General features: G+C 42.8%; 1 long non-coding RNA gene across 1 annotated transcript; it reads right to left on the bottom strand.

Moving 5' to 3' along the window:
- Nucleotides 1-1,034: 1,034 nt before the first annotated feature.
- Nucleotides 1,035-2,864, bottom strand: LOC309379124. The gene is made up of 3 exons (XR_014172375.1): nucleotides 2,225-2,864; nucleotides 2,053-2,132; nucleotides 1,035-1,227 (listed from the first exon to the last, which is right to left on the bottom strand). It is a non-coding gene; the product is annotated as an uncharacterized lncRNA (long non-coding RNA).
- Between the last annotated feature and the right edge of the window lie 6,294 nt (nucleotides 2,865-9,158).

A 9,158-nucleotide genomic window follows, 5' to 3' on the forward strand; every position in this document is an offset into this window, starting at 1 on the left:
CATTCCGTCTCCACTTGCCAGCAAACCTGAAGGTTCACCCGGTATTCCACAGGTCCCTCCTGAGTCCGGTGGCCCCACCCGACGAGTTCCACCCAGACCGTCCCCGACCGCAGCCAGTTTTGGTGCAGGGAGAGCCAGAGTACGAGGTGGAACGCATTCTGGACTCCCGATACCGCAGGGGAAGGCTGCAGTATCTCATTGACTGGAAGGGGTATGGGCCAGAGGACCGCTCCTGGGAACCAGCGGTCAATGTCCACGCACCTGCCTGCATCCGGGAGTTTCATGCAGCGTACCCCAGCAAGCCGGGTCCGGGCCCTCAAGTGAGGGGGGGGCCTGGGAGGGGGGATGGTGTGATGGCCTGGGATTCCGAGTCTGAGAGCGATCCGGAGGAACCCCAGCCGGCACAGGACTCCCCGCCTCCAGGGCCGGCTGAACTGGGGCAAGGCCTAGTTGCTGAGGAAACTCAAGAGCAGGCACCAGGTGAAATCATTCAGGCCCCAGAGGTGCTGGAAGACTCAGTGGCTACAGGTGAGCCTCCTCCAGGACCCAGTAACCCTTCGGCCTCTCCTGATCTGCAGAGGCTTAGGGCAGAGAGGCGAAGGGAACTGGTGTCTCCCAGGAGGAGTGCTCGCCTTAAGGCCAAGAGAGGCGGGGCTTCTGGGGGCCGGGACCGCCCCCGGCCTTAGAAGAAGATAAAGGTCAGGCAGCCCGGTCTCAGGTTGCGGGAGCAACGTCGTTGTGAAGTATCTGCTTTACCCAGTCCTTGTTTGGCACTCCCAGTGTGCCTATTCCTCGCCTGGATTCCTGCTTCTGCCTTACCAGTGTTCCTGCTTCCCCGCCTGGATTCCTGCTTCTGCCTTACCAGTGTTCCTGCTTCCCCGCCTGGATTCCTGCTTCTGCCTTACCAGTGTTCCTGCTTCCCCACCTGGACTCCTGCTTCTGCCCTACCTCCGTTCCTGCTGACCTGCCCGGCTCCCTGTTGATCTTGGCCTACGGTAATAATACCTCATCCCCCCTGGGACCAGCACACCATCATTTCATAGATCTCAATGAATCCCTGCCACGGGCTACAGAACTGTGAATTCAACTGCAGGATTGCCTTCATTAATTCTTCATAGCAAAAAAATAAGTGGCGGATGAGTTTGGAGAGCTCTCGTTGGCCTAATGCATTCAATCTTTGCATCCTCCCTCCTTGTGTATTCCACTTCCCTTAATTTCCATGTTGCGCTAAACATAATTTAGATGGTAAATTAGATTATTAGATTTGTTATTATATTAGATAATATAATGTCAGAGACCTTGCTGAGGAGGGCTGCACTGAGGAGGAATGGTGGGAGCCACCCCCTCCCCCTGAATCTTCCCAGGAGCAAGAGGACAGTATAGATTTGGAACATTGGTTTGCAGAGGGACATAGTTCAGAAGGCAGATGCTGGGAAATACTGGATGGAGAAGAAGCACTGGGAGAGAGAGAATTAACAGATTCACTGTCTCTGGAAAGCATTCCTCCGCTCTCCCCAAGGTCAAGAAGAGCTCAGAAAGTGGCAGAACAGAAAACACAGAAAGCACAGTGGTTACAAGCTCAGGTGACAAGATGCGGTAGTGACAGGGGTGACTAGGGAGGAAGTGGGTGGAACCCTTAATTGGGAGCACCACCGTTCCTAGGAAGGGGATTATTTGTTCTCTCGCTGTGATCATTAAAGTTTCTAACTGGTAAGGAGACTCCTTTTCCTTTGTTCTGCTTATCTACTGCCAAAGGGGGGAGGAAGTTAATTCCCTGAAGTCTGACATATAATTACAATATATTATAATATAAATGTAATATATAAATGTATATGCATGTATTTATAATATATAAAGATACACTAATAATAAAACTATTAGTAGGGTTAGGAATAACCTCCAAACCCACTGTTTACAAACTGTCCTCAGACTATGGTTTCAAATAATAGTTTATGCTTCAAAACATAAATGTATTTGACAGCACTAGTTTATAATGAGCTTTTTACTGCAAGTTTTTGTTACAAGCACAAGCTTTTGTGGGCAACAACCTACTTATTCTGATGCTGAGCTGGAACTGGAGAAAGCAAGGTGGCAAAGTCAGTCTGTTTCCTCTTCATCAGCTTTTAGCATTCCTAAAGGGATGTTAATAGTACAAGTTATTCAGACAAATTTCTTTAGCAATCCCATTTGCAGCCTCACAGTCACTATGTCTACACAATTTTACCTTTCCAAGAACAATAACAATAAGTGCATGTGCTGCTCTCCTCATGAGAGGTCCCCCCCTCCCCTGCTGTTATCGCTTCCCACTGTGGAGAGATGCACTTTTTAAAATGGCTGCCTGCACCTAATGCTGCAGATAAAGGAACAAAGGAACCAACTGCTTACTTCTCAAAGGTGTTTTAGAATTCCAAGAATTGCTACATTCTAAGGAGGCTTTGTTGACCCAAGAGAGCAGCATTCCAGTGTAAAAGTAGGAGCTACAGGAGGATATGTGGTCATATGAAGTACAGCTACAGAAGAGAGTAGCAATGAAAATGGTGAGGAAATATGTGTTATATCTATTAAGAAGATTCCATAGGAAGGAAAGACCAAGCATAGAGAAACATTAGACTGTAAAATCAGGAAAAGAGCTTTGCACATAAATGTTTTCCCTGGTTAGTCATCAACATCTTGAAGTGTCAGCTGAACATTCATTATTATTTGGAAAATGCAATTACACTAATGGAAGTATTAGCTGTTTTTATAGAACACACTTGAATGTGGGTTTATGTACTTGCCCCTGACATTCTTAGAGTGAAATACTTTGCAGTTACATAAAATAAAAATGGTTTTTCAAACTAGACACAAACCACAAAAAGATGCTGTATGTAATTTCTACATACGACCAGGAACTCACACAGAATTATCAGTGTTCTGGATATCCCACCACCCTGTTCAGAACAATTTGAAACATGTTGTTGGTATCCCCATTGTGTAGATTGGCAACTGAGGCATGCATCCATGTCCCACTAGCATGTATGCAGCCTGGCTCACACTGAATTGCCTCTGTAGTGCATGTATGAACCAACTCAGCCAGTATGCCAACTCACACAACCAGGCCTTACATACATGCCTCATTTATGTACGCAGCACATTTCAAAGAACAGTCATAACAGGTGTGTACCCCATAGGACTTAACCACTTAAAATAAACACATGAAACAACAGAAGAAGGAGGCCTGCCTATACATTGGGCAAAAGGGTTCCTGCGCTGCAGGGCGCTGGACTATATGAACTTCATTGACCCTTCCAACTCCACAATTCTATGATTCTATGATTATTTTCTGTGTCCCATCCTTCCACCCTAAGGAGCCCATATGGAATCGACTAACTTAGTTTGGATTCACCAAGGAAGCCACACATTTGGACCTACAGTGACATACTCCTTTTGTACATTCTCTGTGGCAGAATAATATATTTAAAAAATTGAACCATTTTACTTCACAACAGAGCAAAACATAAAACTAATTAATCATGTCCTGCTGAATGCCACTATTATGGATGCTGTGGAGACTTGTCACAGTGGCAGTAAAATATTCATATTCTGCAAACCAATTACAAGGTACAGTAAATCACTTGAAAGTGTTGTTGATGGTATTTAGAGAGAAAAAGGACGTTCTTGTACACACAGCTACCTGAAACAATCATTTCTTTTTGTGGTCAGGGAGGTAAGAAAGACATCTTTAGCAAATACAGGTTTGTGTGTTTGCAGCAATAACGTCCTACACAGGTGGCTCAGCCTCCTTTCTTGCATTTATCTTCAACTAAAAAACTGCACTAGATGAACACTACAGGCAGAAATTTGTTCTGCAACCAAAAAAACCTCCTGCCCACACACTGACATCAGCACCAGACGCTCGCTTTAAGTGCTCACCACCTAAATGAGTGAGTGGGTTGCCACAAGAGAATGGGCTTTTCGGTGGTGGCCCCATGGCTTTGGAATTTTCTTGCTTCAGATTTGCATCATGTTATTACACCAAAGCGATTTTGGAAGGCTCTGAAAACATGTGTTTTTATACTAGACTTCCAGATATGTGATTGCTTCATTGGCTGGATTGTATTGTTGTGTTTTGTTTTCACCAATTTGTTTATTGATAGTTAACTACTCACTCATTGCTGGGGGGTCTTATGTGCTGTAAACTGCTTTGCATGGGCTTGCCCACAAAAGAAGCTTTAAAATACTATTAATTAAATGAAGAAAATTTCCAACTCTGAGAAAATTCTGGTAATCTGGTTGAGGGTTGCAATTTTATTCCCCCCCCCCCACTATTCCACTGAAAACTGGGTCACACATAGTTGGGGCTATGTGGCTGCGACCAAAAGCTGTATTCTCTCATTGCTGGTTTCACAGCTATGATGTTTGTATCACCCACCGATGTCTCCACTGACACAAACCAAGGAAAAGCATAGCACTAGTATAGAGACATTCCACACAAGATGGGGAAGCAGTGGTATTCCAAATGTTGTTCAACTCCAACTCCAACAAGCCAGTTTCTCTATCCCTACTCTAGTTGGTAAGCCCATAAAATACATCATGGAGTCTTGAACAGAGGGAGAGCACTTTGGAGTTCCAGCCACAGTACCGCCATAATGTATGCGGTCGAGACTAGATATTATGAGAATCACATGGTTGTCACCAAAGTCAGCAATCTCCAACATTGTGCTTGTGAGCTGAATGTGTTTCTGAGAGCATCTAATGTAGGCCTGATGGGGATCTGATACCTTGAAACATGAAGTGTTCTCTTAACTAGAGTCCCAGCAACACATTTCATGGGTAACTAGTATCTCTTTGTGACAAATAGACATGCATACCATACTGATTGTAGTAATTTAGATACATTTCCTTTCAAGAAACATCAGGATGGGAGTTTACAGAAGATCCCAAGTTTGTGTGTGTGTGTGAGAGAGAGTGACCAGAGTGGCTGAAGAAGGTCTTGCAAAAACTAGTTACAGATAGGTAGCCATGTTGGTCTGCCATAGTCAAAACAAAAAAAATTCCTTCCAAAACAAAAAAAAAGTGTTCTCTAGTTAAGAGAACACTTCATGCACACGAAAGCTCATACCAAGAACTAACTTAGTTGGTCTTTAAGGTGCTACTGGAAGGAATTTTTTTTGTTTTGCAAAAACTAGTTGTACTGCCAATTAATAAAACCACAATGTTAACTCTAGTCTTAAGATACTGAGCGCAAGTTTATTGCATATGCCTTAACAAGTGATACCATATTCATCACTGATCTATCCTTGATCAAATGCTCGAAAGGAATGAATTGGACTTTGTATTTCAACATTGCTTTATGAATACATTACAGTACGGTATATGTGGTGATACTAGTAATATTCACCAGCCTGATTTCCTCTGATGGTTGCTGTGGAAACAGAAATTAAATAATTTGTGTGATGTTGGACTATAAATAAATCTATGGGAGTGATCTGTCGGGCCTATTGTTTCAAACCACATGATTCCTGGTGTGTTGTGAACATGTGATATAACCATGCGAAACACAACCTGGACAGCAACAGCTTGCGCAGTGGTGTGTACTGCAAAGCTTGGCTGCCATCATCAGACAGCACCCAAGGAGAAGAGGGAGGACTGAAACCTGCACAGCGCAGGTGACATCACACTATGCCTTCAGAAGACCTGATAAAGTCTTGTGACATCAGTAATATCATTTGAGATATTTGTACATGCAAAACAGATGCACCAAAACTGAACAGATTTGGCCTTTTTTGGCTCATGGTAGTGACAACCCATGCATGTATAGCATACAGACACTCATACATGTGCGCACAAACACACATAAAAGTACAGTTGACCAACTATCACAATTTACATAGGCCATGAACTGCCAGTGGTTGTAGGAACACTTTTCCAACTTAAGACTGTTTTAAATGGCAACATAGAAAATGAATGTCTTGCTAACCCATTCGGACCAAGCTATAATGAGGTTGTAAGGCACAGTTGTGGTGGTTCTTCTTCTTTTTAAAAGCTCCTTTTGGTATTTGATCTCTCTGGATTCCAGTGCTCGGACATCTGCTCCAACAAACCTGACTTGCTTGCTCAAGATAAGAAAGATTCTCACAAATTTTGCCAACTATATCAATTTGTTCCAGAGTCTAAAAAGGTAAATTGTTTCAGCTATAACCGAAAGTGTGCTTCAGTGCTCAGTGAATCAGTATTATTGCTACTGGAGTGAGAGATAAGAGAATATAACAGGACTGTGGAAGAGTATCTAGAGTCCAGTAGATGTAAATTAATGGTTGAATAGGATGAGCACACTTCGCCCAGAAGGGGAGAATATGATCCATAACCTTCCCTACTCCCCTGTATATTTTTAATGACTTGTCCCAAGACAACTTTAAAGTTATGGCTATATAGTAAAAGGAAACTTTCTTAACATTTGGAAGATTTCATGGCTTAATCTATTGATACTTTTAATAAATTACTAATTACTAATCCTTTATGCATAACACAAAGAATAAGAAGCCGTTTTGAAGAATAACCTAGTGTGCTTTTTTGTTGGAGGCAAAAAGGAGTTAGAAGGTAGGAGCTTCCAAAGCGAGACAAATAAAGGGTGATGAATTTGGATGTCTGTCAATGAGTCTCTTAACAGAAACATGTTAAATACTGGTGTGTGGGTGTGCATCAGTTCTTTGTGTGGGCTGAATAACAAGGCAAATTTGGTGATTTGAGGGTCTTCCTCCCCCTTCCAGAGGCAAAACACAATGTCAATAATCCCTCCCCACCTGAGTCAGATCAGGATCCCCACAAAGCCATGTGTCATTCTGTTGTTTCTGTCCTTTTCAGCATCTTCTGTCCTCTACTGTTCAGTACCTCCAGGTATTATTAGATATTAGGCTGTCCAAAATGTTGCCTGCGGAGCACTATAGTTAAAGAACAGCAGTGGAGAATTATTATTATTTTACCAAATGAGCAGTGACTCTGGTGTGAGATGTAAATGTTGTTGAACTGTTTGGGAACAGTGACCATGGTGCTATCAAATTCAGTACAAATGGAAATTAGGGTTGCCATATTTCAAAAAGTGAAAATCCAGACACAAAAGTTTTGCCCACAGTTTTTGGCAAAATTGATGTTTGTTGGCTATTTTTCAGGAAAATCGGCAAAAACAACACTGCCAACATGGCAGTTGCCATACATCCGGATTTTCCAAGACATTTTGCCTATTTCCACCCAGACACTGCTTCTGACTGCAGTATTCCGGGTACTTCCAGGAAATTCTGGATGTATGGCAACCCTAAAATGTACAATTGCCAAGAAAACACAGCACAGTCATATTTGACTTCAGAAGAGATTCTCCCTCCCTCATGAGGGGATTGGCGAAAAGGAGGTTAAAAGGTAAAATCAAGAGGGTCAAATCTCTTTAAAATGCTTGAGAGTCGTTTAAAACCAAAGTATTAGAAGCCTAGCTAGAATGTATACCATAGATCAAATCCAGTACACAGCCATAGTGTTTGCTGTAATCACAAAGGTGACAAATATTTGTGCATTGCAGCTAGCTAGTCAAAAAGGCATGTGCATTGTGTGATTTATTTAAACCCTTTAAAACAAAAGAAATCTGAAAATGGGGGTGGGTTTGAAAACTGTTTGCTTACAAAACGCATTTCATTATCTCTTTGCAATGCTGGTGGTTATTCCTCTTTTACTGGTTCATTCAACAGTTTGCTTTTAATCATTTTGTTTTATTATTTTTAATTCAGCACTATGTAATGGCATATGCTATAAGCCATGAATCAGGGAGCGACTAATGACTAAAACTCGTACAGTTATTCTCTTTTGCTCTGTCTATTATTCTGCTGCAGCCACAACCCAGTATACAACACAAGAGTAGATTCAAATGGAATCACCATATGCCAGCCTGAAATGGAAAACTGATGATTGATTATACATCTTGTGATGGTATTACCCCTAATCAAAAATTAATGTGACAGCCTTGACTGAATCTGGGTGCAAGAGAAATTATGTGAAGGGTCATAACTCAGGAGTAGAGCATCTGCCTTGCCTACAGAAAAACCCAGGTTGAATCCTCAGCATCTCTAGGTATCAGGTTTCCGGGAATCCTATGCCTCCCATGGTGGGATGCCAAGAAGCAGATAAACAAGAAGAGTTCTTACCAAGTAGTTTATTCAATATTCACAGAGAGAGACAAAGGAATGCAGTCTCTCTTAGATAATGGTGTTGTTCCAAGCTTTCTAGAGACACTGCAGTCTCTCTTAGATAATGGTGTTGTTCCAAGTAAAGTCTCACGCCCTCAGTCCCTCCCATTCTACATCACCCCTACACCAGCTGATCTGTGCTTTCTGCCTCTGAGCTTTCTGTTCTACTATTCTCAAGGCACGCCTGGTCCTGGGAGATGCGGGGCCAGGAAGGCTTTCTAGAGACACTGAGTCTGTTAGCTGTCTCTCCTTCCTGCTGTTCTCTCAATATTTCCCAGCTCCTCCCCTCTGCAGCCTCTGAGCTATGACCTTCTGCAAACCACTGTCCTAAATCTATACTGTCCTCCTCTTCTTGGGAATGTGCAGGGGGCAGGGTTTCCCACCATTCCTCCTCAATCCACCCCTGACACTAGGTAGGGCTGGAAGAGACTCCTCTCTGAAATCCTTGAGAGTCAGTGGCTGCCAGTGTAGGCAATACACCGGGGGTCTGACTCAGAATAAGGCTGCTTCCTATGTTCCTATATGACTGAGAAGACAACCAGACCCTCCAAGTGTCCCTATTTTCCAGGGATAGTCCTGGATTTACAGAAGCCTTCCTGATTTCTGATTTGATCCCAGAATGTCCTGCTTTTCCTTAGGACGTCCCTATTTTCATCGGATAAATGTTGGAGGGTGTCGTAGGATGTCCCTATTTTCATCTAAGAATTATTGGAGCATATGGAGATATGCGACCCCCCCTGAGCCAAGGAAATAAGTAGCTATACAACCTTTAGAAGACATGTGAAACCCTGTATAGGGAAGGTTTTTTTAAAATGTTTAATGTTTTATTATGTTTTCATATGTGTTGGAAGAGTTGCTGGGGGAACCCAGTCAGACGGGCAGGGTGTAAATAATAAAACTATTATCATTATTCTGGAATATGACGTCCCTATTTTCGTTGGATAAATG

The sequence above is a fragment of the Podarcis melisellensis genome (assembly GCF_964234715.1).
Source record: "Podarcis melisellensis genome assembly, chromosome: 10".
NCBI lineage: Eukaryota > Metazoa > Chordata > Lepidosauria > Squamata > Lacertidae > Podarcis > Podarcis melisellensis.